The sequence below is a fragment of the Stegostoma tigrinum genome, chromosome 9 (assembly GCF_030684315.1).
Source record: "Stegostoma tigrinum isolate sSteTig4 chromosome 9, sSteTig4.hap1, whole genome shotgun sequence".
In the NCBI taxonomy this organism is placed as follows: domain Eukaryota; kingdom Metazoa; phylum Chordata; class Chondrichthyes; order Orectolobiformes; family Stegostomatidae; genus Stegostoma; species Stegostoma tigrinum.
This window is the reverse complement of record NC_081362.1, coordinates 32,227,397-32,246,595: the sequence shown is the minus strand read 5'-3', so window position 1 is coordinate 32,246,595 and position 19,199 is coordinate 32,227,397. Positions and strand designations below refer to the sequence as shown.

The 19,199-nt window shown below is 43.0% G+C and overlaps 1 protein-coding gene across 2 annotated transcripts in view; it reads right to left on the bottom strand.

Annotated features, from left to right (window-relative positions):
• The window catches only part of tulp4a (TUB like protein 4a), a 599,754-nt gene that overhangs the window by 7,779 nt on the left and 572,776 nt on the right, over positions 1 to 19,199 (bottom strand). The gene's annotated exons all lie outside the window — the stretch shown is intronic.

The window sequence follows — 19,199 nt, the reverse complement described above, 5'->3', positions numbered from 1 at the left end:
GTAACAGGGAAGAGAATGGTGAAGTTTGAAGTGGAACAATCTAAAATAAAACCTTTGAATGGGAAGAGGCATGAATGACTGATCTATAGTGAATGCACTTTACATGGTTGGAATTATTAAACTTCAAGTGGATAGAAACATCAATTTTCTCCTTTTTTGTATCAACAACCTTGACTGTGAATCAGTGCATTTGAACAAAATAACCAATGTGATCTTAGTATTCGATGCAATTTGGACATGAAATACATGAAATCGCGGCATGGGGCTCAGTGGTTAGCACTGCTGCCTTACAGCACCATGGACCCAGGTTCAATTCCAGCCACAGGTGACTGTCTCTGTGAAGTTTGCACATTCTCCTCATGGCTGCGTGGGTTTTCTCCAGGCGCTCTGCTTTCCTCCCACAGTCCAAAGATATGCAGCGTTGGTGGATTGGCCATGCTAAATAGCACATAGTGCCCAGGGATGTTCAGGTTAGGTGCGTTAGACATGGGAAATCATGGATAGAGGAAATGGATCTGGGTCAGATGCTCTTCAGAGAGGCAAAGTGGACTTCTTGGGTCGAACAGCCTGTTTCCACACTCTAGCGATTCTGTGAACAATACTGAACATGACCTAAGATAACACCATTTGAAGCTGGATGAACACAGCGGCCAAGCAGCATCAGAGGAGCAGGAAAATTGCCGTTTTGGGCAGAGACCCTTATGGATTATGTATTGTGAAACAAAGTAAAGGACTATAACAGTGCTTAGTGAACTATTTTCCAAGATGACTCCACTTACCATCAAGGTAATTGGGGATGGGCAAAAATGTGAGTGTCAGATAGGTGATACCAAAGGAACTAAGGCAGAGCAAGTGACTGAGATGTTAGTGGGGGAACACTTTGAGTCCAGAGACCATAGTTATGGAAAGGATAGGCCTGATACGCAACTTAAAGTTCTAAATTGTGGCAAGGCCAATTTTGATGATATCAGACAGGAAGTTTCAAAAGTTGATTGGAGGGGAGGGGAGACTGTTCCCAGGTAAAGGGACATTTGGCAACAGGGAAGCTTTCAAAAGTGAGATAGTGAGAGTTCAGGGCCAGCATGTTCCTGTTAATGTGAAGGGCAAGGCTGGCAGAAGTAGGAAACATTGGATTACTAGGCATATTCAGGCTCTGGTCAAGAAAAAGGAAAAGGTATGCGTCAGGGGATCAAGTGAATCCCTTGAGCAATACAGGGGAACAGAAGTACACTTAAAAGGAAAGGAGAAATGAGATAGCTTTGGCAGATAAGGTTAAGGAGAATCCAAAGAGATTCTGGAAGTAGATTAAAGGCAAAAACATAACGAGGGAGTGAATATAATAAAGATCAACGAGGTTATTTTTGCATGGAACCTCAGGAGATTGCTGAGACTGTAAACAGATATTTTGCATCTAGATTCTAGAAGTAGATTAAAGGCAAAAGCATAACAAGGGAGAGAATACAATAAAGATCAACGAGGTTATTTTTGTATGGAAGCTCAGGTGATGGCTGAAATTGTAAACAGATATTTTGCATCAGTGTTTACTGTGGAGAAAGATATGGAAGCTAGGAAACTCGAGGAAACAAATATTGATTTCTTGAAAAAGAGTCCATTTACAGAGGTGGAGGTTTTGGAGGTCTAAAAAAGCATAAAGGTAGATAAATCCCTGGGACCTGATCAAATGTATCCAAAGACATTGTGACATCTAGGGAAGAAACTGCAGGCCACTACCAGAGTTAATTGTATTATCAACAGCTATGGGTGAGGTGGCGGATGGCTGCAGGGTGGCTAAAGTTGTGCCATTATTTAAGAAAGGCTGCAAGGAAAAGCCAGGGAACTACAGACTAGTGAGCCTGGCAACCTGTTGAGTAATTTACTGGAGTGGGTTCTGAGAGACAGGATCCACATGCATTTGGACAGGCAAGGTCTGCTTAGGATTAGTCACATAGCTTTATGCATGGGAAATAGTGTCTCATGAATTTGATTCAGGCTTTAGAAGAGATGACCAAGAAGACAGGTGAAGGCAAAGCGGTAGATGTTGACTACAAGGACTTTAGTAAGGCATTCAACAAGGTTCTGCATAGTAGACTGGTCAGTCAGATTAGATCACACTGGGATCCAGGGAGAGTTAGCTAACTGGATTCAAAATTGATGTGACAGTATGAGATAACTCCTGGTGGTTGAAGGTTGTTGTTCAGACTGGAGGTCTGTGATCAGTAGTGTGCCACAAGGATTGCTGCTGGGTCCACTGTTGTTCATAATTTGGATGAGAATATAAGAGATATGGTTGGTAAGTTTGTAGATGACACCAATATTGTGGTAAACAGAGAGTGAAGAAAGTTATCTAAGAGTACAATAGGATCTTTATCAACTGGGCCAGTAGGCCAAGGAATGGCAGATGGAGTTTAATTTAGATAAATGTTAAGTGTTGCATTTTGGTAAGGCAAACCAGGGCAGGATTTAGATAGTTAACGTTAGGGCCCTGGCAGCGTTGTCAAGCAAAGATCTAGGGACGCAGGTACATTGACTACCTGTGACATCACTTTCAAAGAACTGAGTGGTGAACAAGGAGTACTGGAGTTGCGACATCATGTAATGGCTGTACAGAACAGTGGTAAGGCCACATTTGGAATACTGCATATTGTGCTCCTAAGATGCTGCTTGGCCTGCTGTGTTCAGCTCCACACTTTGTTATCTTGGATTCTCCAGCATCTGCAGTTCCCATTATCTCTGATACAATTCTAGCCATCCTGCTATGGGAAAGATGTTATGAAACTGGAATTAGTGCAAAAAAAGATTGACAAGGATGTTACCGAAACTGGAGGATTTGAGTTACACAGAACATACGTAGAAATTAGAACAGTACAGCATAGTACAGGCCTTTTGGCCCACGATGTTGTGCAGAACTTTTCAACTAACATAAGGCACCTCCATCCTTACCTTATACTATCACCTAATTGCCTACCTAATAGCCGCTTAAATGTCCCTAATGAGGCCGGCTGTACTACCCTCTCTGGCAATGCATTCCACGCCCCTACCACTCTCGGAGTAAAGAGCCTACCTCTGATGCCTCCCTTATATCTACCTCCATTCACTTTAAAACTATCTCCCCTTGTAATATCTACCTCCACCCAAGGAAAAAGTCTCTGGCTGTCCACTCTATCTATACCTCTGATCATTTTGTACACCTCGATCAAGTCACCTCTCATCCTTCATCATTTCAAAGAGAAAAGCCCTAGATCTCTCAACCTTTCATTGTAAGACCTTCCCCCCAATTCCAGGCAATATCCAGTAAATCTCCTCTGCACCTCTTCCAATGCTTCCACATCTTTCCTGTAATGAGGTGACCAGAACTGGAAATAATACTCCAGATGTGGCCAAACCAGGGATTTATAGAGCTGGAGCATAACTTCATGGCTCTTGAATTCAATGCCTCTATTAATGAAAGCTAACACACCATACACGTTCTTAAGAACTCTATCAACCTGGGTGGCAGCTTTCAGGGAACTGTGGACATGAACCCCAAGATCCCTCTGCTCCTCCACACTGCCAAGAATCTTTCCATTAGCCCTATGTTCTGCTTTCAAGTTTGTCCTTTCAAAATGAATCACCTCACACTTTTCAGGGTTAAACCCCACCTGCCACTTCTCAGCCCAGTTCTGCGTCCTAGCAATGTCCCTTTGTAACCTAGAACAGCCCTCTGCACTATCCAAAACTTGATCCACCTTTGTATCGTCCATGACCTTACTATTCCACCCTTCCTCTCCTATATCCAAATAATTTACAAAAATCACAAATAGAATTGGACCCAGAACAGATCCTTGTGGTACAACACTCGTAACTGAGCACCGTGTTGAATATTTTCTGTCCACTACCACCCTTTGTCTTCCAAAGGGTCAGCCAATTTTGAATCCAATCTGCCACATTTCCCCCTATCCCATGCCACTTTCTGCAAGAGCCTACCATGGGAACCTTATCAAATGCCTTACTTAAATTCATGCATACCACATCTACTGTTCTACCTTCATCCACATGTTTGGTCAGCTCTTCAAAGAATTCAATAAGGTTTGTGAGGCATGATCTAGACCTCACAAATCCATGATGACTATCACGACTCAAAAACTGTGCTATATAAGTGATCATAAACCCTATCTCTCAGAGCCCTTTCCAATAATTTGCCCACCACTGAAGTAAGACTAACTGGCTAACTGGGGTTATCCCTATCCCTTTTTTTGAACAAGGGAATGACGTTTGCCACTCTCCCAGCCCTATACCCATGGGCAGTGAGGACGAAAAGGTCATCACAAAAGGCTCTGCGATCTCATCGGTCGCTTCCCATAGAATCCTTGGATAAATCCCATCAGGCCCAGGGGACCTATCTATCTTTAAGTTTCTCAAAATTCCTCGTACATCTTTCTTATTAATGTCCAGCTCCACTAGCCTACCAGCCTGTTTCACACGGTCCTCCCCTACAACTAGGTCCCCTTCAGTTGTGAATACTGAAGAAAAGTATTCATTAAGGACCTCTCCTATCTTTTCTGACTCCGTGCACAAATTCCCTTTGCAATCATTGATCAGCCCTATCCTTGCCCTTGTCATTTTCTTACTCTTCATGTACGTCTAAAAAGCCTTGGAGTTTTCCTTGATCCAATCTGCCAAGATTTTCTCATGCCATCTTATTGCGCTCCTCAGCCCTTTCTTCAGCTCTTTCCTGGCTAACTTGTATCCCTCTAGAGCCTTTTCCAATCCTTGTTTCCTAAATCTTATATAAGCATCTTTCTTCCTCTTAACTAGTTGTTTGACCTCTCTCGAGAACGAAGGCTTCCTCACTTGACTGCAGGTTCCCTGCCTGCTAGGGACAAACACATTGATCACACGCAATATGCATTCCGTAAACAATCTCCACATTTCTATGGATCTCTTCCCTGACAACATCTGTTTTCATTTTATGTTACCCAGTTCTTGGCAAACTGAATTACATTTACCCTTCCCACAATTATAAACCTTACCTTGCTGTATGTACCTATCCTTTTCCATGACTATGGTAAAAGTAACAGAGTTACGATCACTACCGCCAAAATGCTCTCCTACCAACAGGACTAACACTCGGTCCAATCATTGACAAGCACAAATCCAAAGTGGCCTCTCCTTGTGTTGGTCTATCTCCATACTGTGTCAGGATCCTTCCTGAACACACTAGAGAAAATCCGCTCCATCTAAACAATTGCAACTAAAAAGTTTCCAATCAATATTTGGAAAGTTGAAGTCACCCATGACTACAACACTGTGACTTCTGCGCCTTCCCAGCATCTGCCTCCCAATCCGCTTCTCCACTATTTGGGGGACTGCTAAAAACCCCCAACACAAGTGACTGCTCGTCTCTTGTTCCTGACCTCAACCCAAACTGACTCTTTAGGCATATCATTCTCAAACTGCCTTTCAGTAGCTGCTATACTAGCCCTGACTAGCAATGCCACTCTGCCGCCTCTTTTACCACCTTCCCAATTTCTTTTAACGCATCTAAATCCCGTAACTTCCAACTACCATATGTTCGAGGGAGAGGCTGGATAGGATGGGGCTGTTTTCCCCCTGGAGCATGGGAAGCTTATTAAATCAGAATGGTGTAGATAAAGTGAATAGCCAATGTCTTTCCCCAGGGTAAGGAAGTTCAAACCTAGAGGGCACAGGCTTCAGATGAGATGGGCAAGATATAAAAGGGATCTGAAGGGCAAAATTTTAACACAAAGGGTGATGTATACATGGAAGAGGAAGTGGTAGACGTGGGTACAACTGTAATATTTAAAAGACACGCAGACAGATACATGGATAGTAAAGTTTTAGATGGATATGGGCCAAATGCAGACAGATGGGACTAGTTCACTTCAGGAAACTGGATCAGAATAGACAAATCTATTTCTAAAATAAAAACTGAAATAACTGCAAATGCTGTAAATCAGAAACAGAAACGGCAAAGATGGAATAAAAATAAAACAAGCAGGTGGAGAGATGTGAGTTAACTACAGAGCCGGCAGAGCTTTGTCATGGGCTCAACATGCTTTGACTACTTGAATTGACTAATTGAGTACTACGTAAAAAGCTGTTGAATAATTGAGCATCCTGGAGTAGGAAGGTCCACAGCAGCTAGCATAAATCAATGTTTTAAGGACAGAAAACAGCATTTACAAGTGTGAGGTGATGCACTTTGGTAGGACTAACCAGAAGGCAAAGTACAGGGCTAATGGTAAGATTCTTAGCAGTGTAGATGAGCAGAGAGATCTCGGTGTCCATGTACACAGATCCTTGAAAGTTGCCACCCAGGTTGACAGGGCTGTTAAGAAGGCATACAGTGTTTTAGCTTTTATTAATAGAGGGATCGAGTTCCGGAACCAAGAGGTTATGGTGAAGCTGTACAAAACTCTGGTGCAGCCGCACTTGGAGTATTGTGTATAGTTCTGGTCACCGCATTATAAGAAGGATGTGGAAGCTTTGGAAAGGGTGCAGAGGAGATTTACTAGGATGTTGCCTGGTATGGAGGCAAGGTCTTATGAGGAAAGGCTGAGGGACTTGAGGCTGTTTACATTAGTGAGAAGAAGGTCGAGAGGTGACTTAATTGAAACATATAAAATAATCAGAGGGTTAGATAGGGTGGATAGGGAGAGCCTTTTCCTAGGATGGTGACGGCAAGCACGAGGGGGCATAGCTTTAAATTGAGGGGTGAAAGATATAGGGCAGATGTCAGAGGTAGTTTCTTTACTCAGAGAGTAGTAAGGGAATGGAACGCTTTGCCTGCAACGGTAGTAGATTCACCAACTTTAAGTACATTTAAGTCGTCATTGGACAAGCATATGGACGTACATGGAATAGTGTAGGTTAGATGGGCATCAGATTGGTAATGACAGGTCGGCACAATATCGAGGGCCGAAGGGCCTATACTGTGCTGTAATGTTCTACGTCTATGTTCTATGTCATAGCAAATGGTCGTTTCTCAGATGGGAGGATGTTTGACAAGGTTATATTTCTCCATGCCTAAAGCCTGCAAGTTTATTTACCTCATTTAACAGACCAATTTTCTTTTGAAATCATTGAGTGCCACTACTTCCATCATCTTTCGAGGCAGTATTATCACTTACTGTGTACAAGAACTTTCTTGGTAATCATATTTTTCAGGCCGGAAGAAAGGTGTGTCGTGCAGTTCCCTAGGCAAGGTCATAGACTTGCTCACCAAGCCAGTGTAACTGATTGCATTTGATATCATTACCCTGCTAGGTAACACCTCTGGTGAAGTGTTGGTGTTTTGTCCTGCTCGTTCTTTATATGCCTTGGCTTACTGTGATGGTTGGCATCAACTTCCTGTTTCAATGTGTTTGTTGATGGGTACAAGCCAAACGGAGACATGCCAGGGAATTTCTGGAGACCTAGCAATTTAAATGTAATTCCATTAACAAACACACTGAACTGGATCCAATATACATGCCACTGAGAAACAAAACTGGAAGTGACATCAACCACCCCAGAAAACTGTGAACTAGTGGGACACAACACCAACGTTTCACCGGAGGCAGACTGACGATGTTACCTAGTAGGGTGATGAAACATCTGCAATCAAACACACCAGCTTGGTTAGCAAGTCTACAAACTCATCCACAACCCGAGCTACAAATCTTCTCAAACTTTGAGTGCCCTAAGTGTCGGTGTTGGCTCCTTTGCATTTTCTGATATATATTAATGATCCGGATCTTTGCGCACCGGGGGTAATCTCAGAGCTAGCAGATGACCCTAAACACACACAAATTGTGAACTGTAAGTAGGACAGTGTGGAACTCCAAAAAGACATTGACAAGGTCGTCAGAGATAATAGAGATAATAGGAACTGCAGATGCTGGAGAATCCGAGATAACAAAGTGTAGAGCTGGATGAACACAGCAAGCCAAGCAGCGACTGAGGAGCAGAAAAGCTGACATTTCGGGCCGAGACCCTTCATACACTTTGTTATCTCTTGACAAGGTGGTCAAGTTGGTTGATGTGCAGCAGGTGAGATTCAATGTTGAAAAGTGTGAGCTGATAGACTTTGGTTGGCAAAGCATTAAAAGACAATGTAAAATAACATAGAACATAGAACAGTACGGCACAGAACAGGCCCTTCAGCCCACAATGTTGTGCCGACCATTGATCCTCATGTATGCACCCTCAAATTTCTGTGATCATATACATGTCCAGCAGTCTCTTAAATGACCCCAATGACCTTGCTTCCACAACTGCTGCTGGCAACGCATTCCATGCTCTCACAACTCTCTGCGTAAAGAACCTGCCTCTGACATCCCCTCTATACTTTCCACCAACCAGCTTAAAACTATGACCCCTCGTGCTAGCCATTTCTGCCCTGGGAAATAGTCTCTGGCTAACAACTGTATCTATGCCTCTCATTATCTTGTATACCTCAATTAGGTCCTCTCTCCTCCTCCTTTTCTCCAATGAAAAGAGACCGAGCTCAGTCAACCTCTCTTCATAAGATAAGCCCTCCAGTCCAGGCAGCATCCTGGTATACCTCCTCTGAACCCTCTCCAAAGCATCCACATCTTTCCTATAATACGGCGACCAGAACTGGACGCAGTATTCCAAGTGCGGTCTAACCAAAGTTTTATAGAGCTGCAACAAGATCTCACGACTCTTAAACTCAATCCCCCTGTTAATGAAAGCCAAAACACCATATGCTTTCTTAACAACCCTGTCCACTTGGGTGGCCATTTTAAGGGATCTATGTATCTGCACACCAAGATCCCTCTGTTCCTCCACGCTGCCAAGAATCCTATCATTAATCCTGTACTCAGCTTTCAAATTCGACCTTCCAAAATGCATCACCTCGCATTTATCCAGGTTGAACTCCATCTGCCACCTCTCAGCCCATATCTGCATCCTGTCAATGTCCCGCTGCAGCCTACAACAGCCCTCTACACTGTCAACGACACCTCCGACCTTTGTGTCGTCTGCAAACTTGCTGACCCATCCTTCAATCCCCTCATCCAAGTCATTAATAAAAATTACAAACAGTAGAGGCCCAAGGACAGAGCCCTGTGGAACCCCACTCACCACTAAGTATAATTCTAAAGGGGATGCAGGAACAGTGGGACCTGGATGTATATGTGCACAGATCACTGAAGCTGGCAGGTCAAGTGGAACAAGCAGTTCATAGCTTTATTAATAAAAGCATAGAGTACAAGAGCAGAAAGATGATATTGAACTTGTACAAGCCACTTGTTTGATCTCAGCTATAATACTGTGTACAGTTGTAGGTGACACATCATAGAAAGATGTGAATACAGTGGCGTCTGCAAGACTATTTACAACACATCTAGAAGTGATAAACTTAATTTATGAGGATAGATTGAAGAAATTGGATCTGCTTTCCTTGGACAGAAGGTGGCTTAGAGGAGATTTGATAGAGTCTTTCAAAATAATGAACCAAGTAGGTAGAGTACACAGGGAGAAGTTGTTCCCACCTTTGAAAAAAAAATGAAAGGGATTTAAAGGGATTTGCAAACAAAGTAAGGGTGATGTGAGAAACAAACCTTTTTAACACAGTATGGAATGCACTGCCTGAAAATATGGTAGAGGCAAGATGTGTTGAGGCACTTGAGGGCATTGAATGATTATTTTGAAATGATGTACAAGCAATTGTTATTTTGTCTCCTTCCTTTTTTTAATAAATATGTTACATTGCCAGTTTTCCAATCCTCTGTAAATTTTCCAGAATCTAAGGTTTCCTGGAAGATTACAACCTGTGCATTCACTGTCCCTGTAGTTACTTCCTTCAATATCCTAGGATGCTCCCTTTCAGGTCCAGGAGCTTATCGGTCTTTAGCCCCATTAGAGAAAAAGCGCGAGGAAAACCAGTGAGAATATTTATTTCTCTCCTCTTTTTTCCTCTCAAATATTTAGCAATTTTTGGATGCCACCCGTGTCTTCTACTGTGAAGCCTGATGCAAACTATTTTGCCATTTCTGGATTCCTAATATTATTTCCCCAATCTCATTCTCCTAAGGGGCTTACGTTCACTTTGTTTTTATATATTCAAAAAACTTCTTGTCTATCTTGATGTAACAAGTTTACCTTCAAAGGTTTATTTTCTCCCTCTTTAGTACATTTTGGTTGTCTTTTGTTGGTTTTTAAAATGTTTCCAATCTCTGGCTTAGCAATTCTTTTGCCATATTATATGTTTTCGTTTAATTTGATGCTGTCACTAACTTCCAGGTTAACCATGGTTGGCTTATCCCATTCTTGAAATCCTTCTTCCTCACTGGAATAGGTCTTTTCTGTGATCCACAGACTATTTTATTAAAAGTCTGCCATTGTTCCTCAACCGTTTTTGCTGCTGAACTTTTACCCCAATCCATTATACACTCTGTCCTCATTCAGTAATAATTATACTCAGTTAAGCTTAGCAAAGTTGTTTCCAATCTAAGTTCCTCTCTCTCAAACTAAGTGTTAAATTCTACTACTGTTTCTAAGGTGATCATTTACTCTGACAGTATTCATTAAGTTTGCCTCATTACATATCGCCAGATTCCAAAATAGACCAACCGCTGTTTGAATCACAACATATTGTTCTAGGAAACTTTTTGAATACGCTGTTAATTCTTCCTCAAGGCTTCTTCTACCAATCTGACTATACCAATCTACATGAAGATTAAAGTCATTCATGATTAATGGACTGCCTTTGTTACATGCCCTCAATTATCTCCTGATTTATTCCATCACACAGTAAAGCTACTGTTCTTAAATACTGTTGGAGCTGCACACATCCAGGCAAGTGTGGAGTAATCATTACAATCCTGAACTGTACCTTGTAGATGATGGACAGGCTTTGGGGAGTGAGGAGATGAATTACTCACTGTAGCATTCCTAGCATCTGACTTGTTCTCATAAGCACTGTATTTATATGGCTAGTCCAGTTCAGTTTCTGGTCAATGGTAATCCCAAGGATGTTGATTGTTCAGGATCCAGTGATGGTAACACCATTGAATGTCAATGACCATAAGAATAAAGATGGGAAAAGGAGTAGGCCATTCAGACCCTTGAGCCTGCTCTGCCACTCAGTAGGATCTTGGCTGATTGCACAGGCAATAGCTAGATTGTCTTTTATTGGAGATAGTCATCGATGGGCATTTGAATGGTATGAATGTTACTTGCCACTTTTCAGCTCAATGTGGATATTGTCCAGGTTTTGTTGCATTTGGACATGGACTGTTTCAGTACCTAAGAAGTCACGAATGGTTTTGAACATTGTGCAATCAACAGCAAACGTCCCCTCTTCTGACCTTAAATGGAGGTAAGGCCATTGAAGAAGCTGAACATGGCTAGGCAGAGCCATTGCTCCGGAAGACCTCAGACAGATATGTCCTGGATCTGAGATTACCAAGCTCCAACTACAACCGTCTTCCGAAGTGCCAGGTATGCCTCTAACCTGGTGTCCCTGATTGTCACTGGCTCCAATTTTGCTGGGATCACTGGTGCCACACTTGGCCAAACATGGCCTTGATGTCAAGGGAAGTTCCGCTTAACACACATGCTTTCATTGTACCTCACACCGTCTCTCTCACTCACACCGTTTCTCTTGCTCCCTTGTTGAATATTGGGCTTCCTGAAAAATTGAATTTTCCTGGTATTTACCGTGCAGCAGGAGACTTATTCTAACAGATATTACAGCCATAATTTACCTTCCTTAATTCTAACATGGGAAAACAAGAAAGAAAAATTACAAAAGACATGGAGGTCACATATTGCACATCAAATTTGAAGCAATAATTAATCCGATGACAGATATACAGTCATGAATAGCTACAGCACAGAAAAGGTCCTTTGGTCCATCAAGGTCTGCATCAGTCAAAAACAACCACCACTTTTCTAAGTGATAATGGGAACTGCAGATGCTGGAGAATCCAAGATAACAAAGTGTGAAGCTGGATGAACACAGCAGGCCAAGCAGCATCTCAGGAGCACAAAAGCTGATGTTTCGGGCCTAGACCCTTCATCGGTGGAGGGTCTAGGCCCGAAATGTCAGCTTTTGGGCTCCTGAGATGCTGCTTGGCCTGCTGTGTTCATCCAGCTTCACACTTTGTTACCTCACTTTTCTAATCCCATTTTTCAGCACTTGGTCCATTGTTCTGTATTCCTTGAGTGTACATCTAAATCTGTCTTAAATGTTATGGGAGTCTCCTCCCCTACCAACCTTGTAAGCTCTCTAGGTGGAAAATAACATACACACGTCTCCTCTAAACCGCGTGCTCCTGATCTTAAATGTATGCTCCCTTGCCACCATCTATATTCAACCCTCATTATTTTATGCATTTCAATCTCATCCTGCCCTCAGTCTTTCCTGCTCTAAGAAGTACACAGCAAGGGCGCAGCTAAGTGGTCACTTTTTAAAGTGTTTTTCTTATTTTGTAAATTTACAATAATGAGTAGAGTCGGTTCTTTTTTGCTTATGTGTTTTTGTTTGAGATCTGTCTCTTGATTAAACTTTTAAAATATGAAACAAAGGTACTAAGTTAGCCTGGCGCAGTGTTTTTAGAGCAGTAAGGCTGTGTTATTTCAGCATCTGTAGATTGTTAAAATGCAAAGATGGCCTTTAGTAGAGTGATGTGGTCTTCCTTTCAGATGTGGGAGATTAGGGAGAGTTTCCATGTTACTGATGATTTTATCTGCAGGAAGTGTATTTGGTTAAGAATCTTACTGGATCACATGGATCACTTGCAGCGGCAGTTAGAGGCAATGAGGAATGTACAGCAGCCAGGGGCTGTTATGTACAGCAGACACGGGAAGGGAGAAAAATTGCCGATGCAGTCAGGTAGATGGGTTATCTCTAGGAAAGGTAGGAGGGGTAGGAAGGCAGTGCAGCAGTCTCCTGTGGCTGCTTCCCATCTCAAACAAGTATGCTGTTTGGGAAAACGTAGGGGGTGATAGACTCTCAGGGGAATGTAGCACTGACAGCCAGGTTTCTGATACCAAGACTGGCTCTACTGTAATGAGTGTACGTCAGGTTCCAAGCGATTTTTTGTGATAGGGAACTTTGTAGACAGAGGCACAAACGAATGTTTCTGTGGCTGTCAATGAGACATCAGAATTGTGTGTTGCCTTCCTAGTGCCAGGATCAAGGAATTCTCGGTCGGTGCAGAATATTCTCATAGGGGAGAGGGGCCAGTAGGAGGTTATTGTGTACAGTAATTACAAGTATACTGAAGAGGGAAACTTGGAGGGCAGAAAGGGCAAAGGAGTTAGCTTTGGCAAAAAGGGTTAAGGAGAATCCAAACGGATTAGAACAATTACATTAAGGACAAATGAGTAACAAGGGAGGGAATAGGGCTCCATAAAGATCATCAAACCTGCCTATGTGTGGAACTGCAGGAGATGAGGGAGATACGTCAGTGTTCACTGTGGAGAAGGATATGGTATATGGATATGAATGTGGGGAAATAAATAACAATATCTTTAAAGAAGTCCACATTGCACAGGAAGGTGGTGTTGGATGTCTTAAAATGCATGAAGGTGGATAAATCCTTGGGACTTGATCAGGTGTACCCTAGAACTCTGTGGGAAGCGAGGCAAGTGATTGCAGGGCCTCTTGCTGAAATATTTGTATCATCGATAGCCATGGGCAAGGTGCCAGAAGACTTGAGGTTGGCTAACATGGTGCCACTATTTAAGAAAGTTGGTACAGAAAAGCCAGGGAACTATAGGCTAGTGAGCCTGACATTGGTGGTGTGCAAGTTGTTGGAGGGAATCCTGAGGCACAGAATTTACATGTATTTGGCAAGGCACAGAATTTACATGTATTTGGCAAGGCAAGAGGCTGGTGAGGGACAGTTAACATGGCTTTGTGCATGGGAAATCATGTCTCACTAACCTGAGTTTTTTGAGGAAGGATGTTGTGTAATTTGAAAGGATTCGGAAAAGATGTACAAGGGTGTAGCTGGTGTTGGAGCACTTGATCTAGAGCGAGAGGCTGAATAGGCTGAGGAGTGACCTTATAGAGGTTTATAAAATCATGAGGCGCATGGATAGGGTGAATTGCCAAAATCTATTCCCTGGAGTGGGGGAGTCCAAAACTAGAGGGGATAGGTTTCAGTTGAGCGGGGAAAGATTTAAAAGGGACCTAAGGGCAACATTTTCAGGCAGAGGGTGGTGCATGTATGGAATGAGCTACCAGAGAAATGGTAGAAGTTGGTACAATTATGATATTTAAAAGGCATCTGGATGGTGAATGATAGGAAGGGTTTAGAGGGATATAGGCCAAATGTTGGTAAATGGGACTGTATTAATTTAGGATATCTCATATATTTTATAGATTTTAATTAATAATATTCATAACTGAATTCAGGAGAAAAAATTATTCAGCACAGAAAAGCAAAAGATAATTTTCTAAAACTTGTTACAAGTAATTTTACAAGTAAGTTGTAAAATTATTATAGGAGATACAGGATTAAGGATAGGATTCTTGGCAGTGTGGAGGAACAGAGGGATCTTGGTGTGCAGATACATAGATCCCTTAAAACGGCCACTCAAGTGGACAGGGTTGTTAAGAAAGCATATGGTGTTTTGGCTTTCATTAGCAGGGGGATTGAGTTTAAGAGTCGTGAGATCTTGTTGCAGCTCTATAAAACTTTGGTTAGACCGCACTTGGAATACTGCGTCCAGTTCTGGTCGCCCTATTATAGGAAAGATGTGGATGCTTTGGAGAGGGTTCAGAGGAGGTTTACCAGGATGCTGTCTGGACTGGAGGGCTTATCTTACGAAGAGAGGTTGACTGAGCTTGGACTCTTTTCATTGGAGAAAAGGAGGAGGAGAGGGGACCTAATTGAGGTATACAAGATAATGAGAGGCATAGAGTTGATAGCCAGAGACTATTTCCCAGGGCAGAAATGGCTAACACGAGGGGTCATAGTTTTAAGCTGGTTGGAGGAAAGTATAGAGGGGATGTCAGAGGCGGGTTCTTTACACAAAGAGTTGTGAGAGCATGGAATGCATTGCCAGCAGCAGCTGTGGAAGCAAAGTCATTGGGGACATTTAAGAGACTGCTGGACATGCATATAGTCACTGAAATTTGAGGGTGCATACATAAGGATCAATGGTCGGCACAACATTGTGGGCTGAAGGGCCTGTTCTGTGCTGTACTGTTCTATGTTCTATGAGATGGAGACAAAATCATAAATAGGGTCCACGTGATCAAAAACTTAAAGACTTGTAGAATGCAGAGGTCAGCAACATCTATTTGTATTCTTTGCAACCCTTACGATTTCACCTGAGGTAAATTTATTACTGAAAAATACTGTTTTATCTCATTCATCGAAACTGCATGACTGAAACAAATCTAGAATAGGAACAAGAGGTTACAAATAGGATGAGAAAGTATTCTGGAAATTTCATTCAGCTCATTGTGTCCGTATCAACCCTCCAAAAGCATCCCACTCAGATCCCACCCCTTACCTGGGCAGCACGGTGGCTCAGTGGTTAACACTGCTGCCTCAAAGCACCAGGGACCCGGGTTCCATTCCAGCCTCGGGTAACTATCTGTGTGGAGTTTGCACATTCTCCCTGTGTCTGCGTGGGTTTCCTCTGGGTGCTCCGGTTTCCTCCCACAGTCCAAAGATGTGCAGGCTAGGTGGATCGGCCATGCTAAATTGCCCATAGTGTTCGGGGATGTGTGGGTTATAGGGGGATGAGTTTGGGTGAGATGCTCCAAGGGCGTGTGGACTTGTTGGGCCGAAGGGCCTGTTTCCACACTGTAGGGAACCTAATCTAATCTACCCTATCACCACAACTTTGCATTTACCACCTAGCCTACACATCCCTGGATGCTATGGATAATTTAGCATGGCCAAACCATCTAACCTGCATATCTTTGGACTGTGGGAGGAAACCAGACCATCCAGTAGAAAAACATCAGGAGAACATCCAAAATTCATAGACAGTCTCCTGAGACTGGAATTGGGAGGCAGCTGTGCTAACCACTGACCCATCCAGTGACTCATAATGGAATTACAATTATTCATAAAACCTTATCTCCGGGCGAATTTTTCTAGAAATTAAGAAATATGATTAATATCATTCCATTTTTTCCAAATTTTATCCACTGCCAGATAATTGGAAGCTATTGACTTTGCACATACAAAGAAACACAACTGCTGAATGCAGCTGTTCATTTTGAAGGAGGTGGTCACACCCAAGGTACAGGAAAAAGGTAGCTGGGTGACTGCCAGGAGGGGGACAGACAGTGCAGGGATCCCCTGTGGCCTTTTCCCTCAATAATAAGTATACCATTTTGTATATTGTTGTGGGGGATGATCTACCAGGTGAAGTCCATAGTGGACAAGTCTCTGGCAGAGAGCCTGGCCCTGTGGCACAGTAGGGAGGGTGGTAAAATAGGACAGCAATAGTAACGGGGAATCTAACAGGAAGAGGCACAGAGAGACGGTTCTGTGGACGTGATTGAAATGAATGGACGGTATGTTGCCTCTGGGGTACCTGGGTCTGTGACGTCTTGGGTCGTGTCTTCAAGATCCTTAAGAGGGAGGGTGACCAACCAGCTGTCATGGTACACTTCGGTACCAATGACATAGTAGAAAAAGGACTGAGAATTTGAAAAACGAGTACAGGGAATTAGGTTGGAAGCTGAAGTCCAGGACAAACAGGATAGTTATCTCTAGATTATGACCAGTGCCACGTGATAACAAGGTAAGAAATAGGGAGAGAGTGCAGCAAAACATATGGCTACAGAGCTAGTGTAGGAGGGAGGGCTTCCACTATGTGGATAACTGGAGCGCATTCTGGGGAAGGTGGGACCTGTACAGTAAGGATGGGTTATACCTAAACTGGAAGAGCACAAATACCCTGGGAGGGAGGTTTTCTTCATCTTTACGGGATGGTTTAAATGAGATTGGCAAGGAGTGGGGAACCGGATTTATAATTCAGAGGATGAGGTATTCAGCCTTCCAACAGACACAACAGGGAGTGAGTTTGATTAAAAAAATGCGGTCGATGGAGCATAACTATGGACACAGGGATGGTTTGAAGTGTATACTTCAATGCTAGAAATATCAGAAATAAAGCGGATGAACTTAGAGCACGGGTCAGTACTTGGAACTGCGATGTTGTGGCCAAGTTTCATTACAGAAACTTGGATAACTCAGGGACAGTTAGAACAAAGAACAAAGAAAATTACAGCACAGGAACAGGCCCTTCGGCCCTCCAAACCTGCGCCGATCCAGATCCCCTATCTAAACCTGTCGCCTATTTTCCAAGGATCTGCATCCCTCTGCTCCCTGCCCATTTGCGTATCTGTCTTGATACATCTTAAATGACACTATTTGTGCCCGCCTCTATCACCTCTGCTGGTAAAGTGTTCCAGGCATCCACCACCCTCTGTGTAAAGAACTTTCCACGCATATCTCCCTTAAACCTTTCCCCTCTCACCTTGAAATCGTCACCCCTAGTAGTTGAGTACCCCACAGTGGGAAAAAGCTTCTTGCTATCCACCCTGTCTATAACTCTCATGATTTTGTAGAACTCAATCAGGTCCCCCCTCAACCTCCGTCTTTCTAATGTAAATGATCCTAATCTATTCAACCTCTCTTCATAGATAGCACCCTCCATACCAGGCAACATCCTGGTGAACCTCCTCTGCACCCTCTACAAAGCACCACATCCTTTTAGTAATGTGGTGACCAGAACTGTATGCAGTATTCCAAATGCGGTCGAACCAAAGTCCTATACAACTGTAACAGACCTGCCAACTCTTGTACTCAATATCCTGTCCGATGAATGAAAGCATACAGTATGTCTTCTTGACCACTCTATCGACCTGCGTTGCCACCTTCAGAGTAGAATGGACCTGAACACCCAGATCTCTCTGTGCATCAATTTTCCCCAGGGCTTTTCCATTTACCATATAGTTCACTCTTGAATTGGATCTTCCAAAATGCATCACCTTGCATTTGCCTGGATTGAACTCCATCTGCTATTTCTCTGCCCAACTCTCCAATCTATCTATATTCTGCTGCATTCTCCGACAGTTCCTTTCAATATCTGCTACTCCACCAATTTTAGTGTCATCTGCAAACTTGCTAATTAGACCATTTATTCCTTCCTCCGGATCATTTATGTACATCACAAACAACAGTGGTCCCAACACAGACCCATGTGGAACACCACTGGTCACAGTTCTCTGTTTTGACAAACACCATTCCACTACAACTCTCTGTCTCCTGTTGCCCAGCCAGTTCTCTATCCATCTAGCTAGTACACCCTGGACCCCATGCAACTTCATTTTCTCCATCAGCCTACCATGGGGAACCTTATCAAACGTCTTACTGAAGTCCATGTATATGATATCTACAGCCCTTCTCTCATCTATCAACTTTGTTACTTCCTCAAAGAATTCCATCAAGTTGGTAAGACATGACCTTCCCTGCACAAAACCATGCAACCTATCACTAATAAGTCCATTTTCTTCCAAATGTAAATAGATCCTATCCCTCAGTATCTTCTCCAGCAGCTTCCCACCACTGACATCAGGCTCACTGGTCTATAATTACCTGGATTATCCTTGCTACACTTCTTAAACAAGGGGACAACATTAGCAATTCTCCAGTCCTCTGGGACCTCACTCATGCTCAAGGATGCTGCAAGGTATCTGTTAAGGCACCAGCTATTTACGCTCTCGCATCCCTCTCAAACTAGGGATAGATCCCATCTGGATCTGGGGACTTGTCCACCCTAATGCCTTTCAGAGGACCTAACACTTACCCTCTCCATACGCTGACTTCACCTCCAGTAATCAAACATCTATCCCTAACCTCAACATCTGTCAAGTCCCTCTCCTCAGTGAACACTGATGCAAAGTACACATTAAGAATCTCACTGATTTTCTCTGACTCCTCGCATAACTTTCCTCCTTTGTTCTTGAGTGGGCGAACCCTTTGTCTAGTTACCCACTTGCTCCTTATGTATAAATAAAAGACTTTGGAAGGTTGTTGGAAGTTCAGGGATTTAGATGCTTTTTTTTTACAGACCCATAGAACATAGAACATTACAGCACAGTATAGGCCCTCGATGTTGTGCTGACCTGTCATACCAATCTGATGCCCATCTAACCTACAGTATTCCATTTACATCCATATGCTGGTCCAATGACGACTTTAATGTAC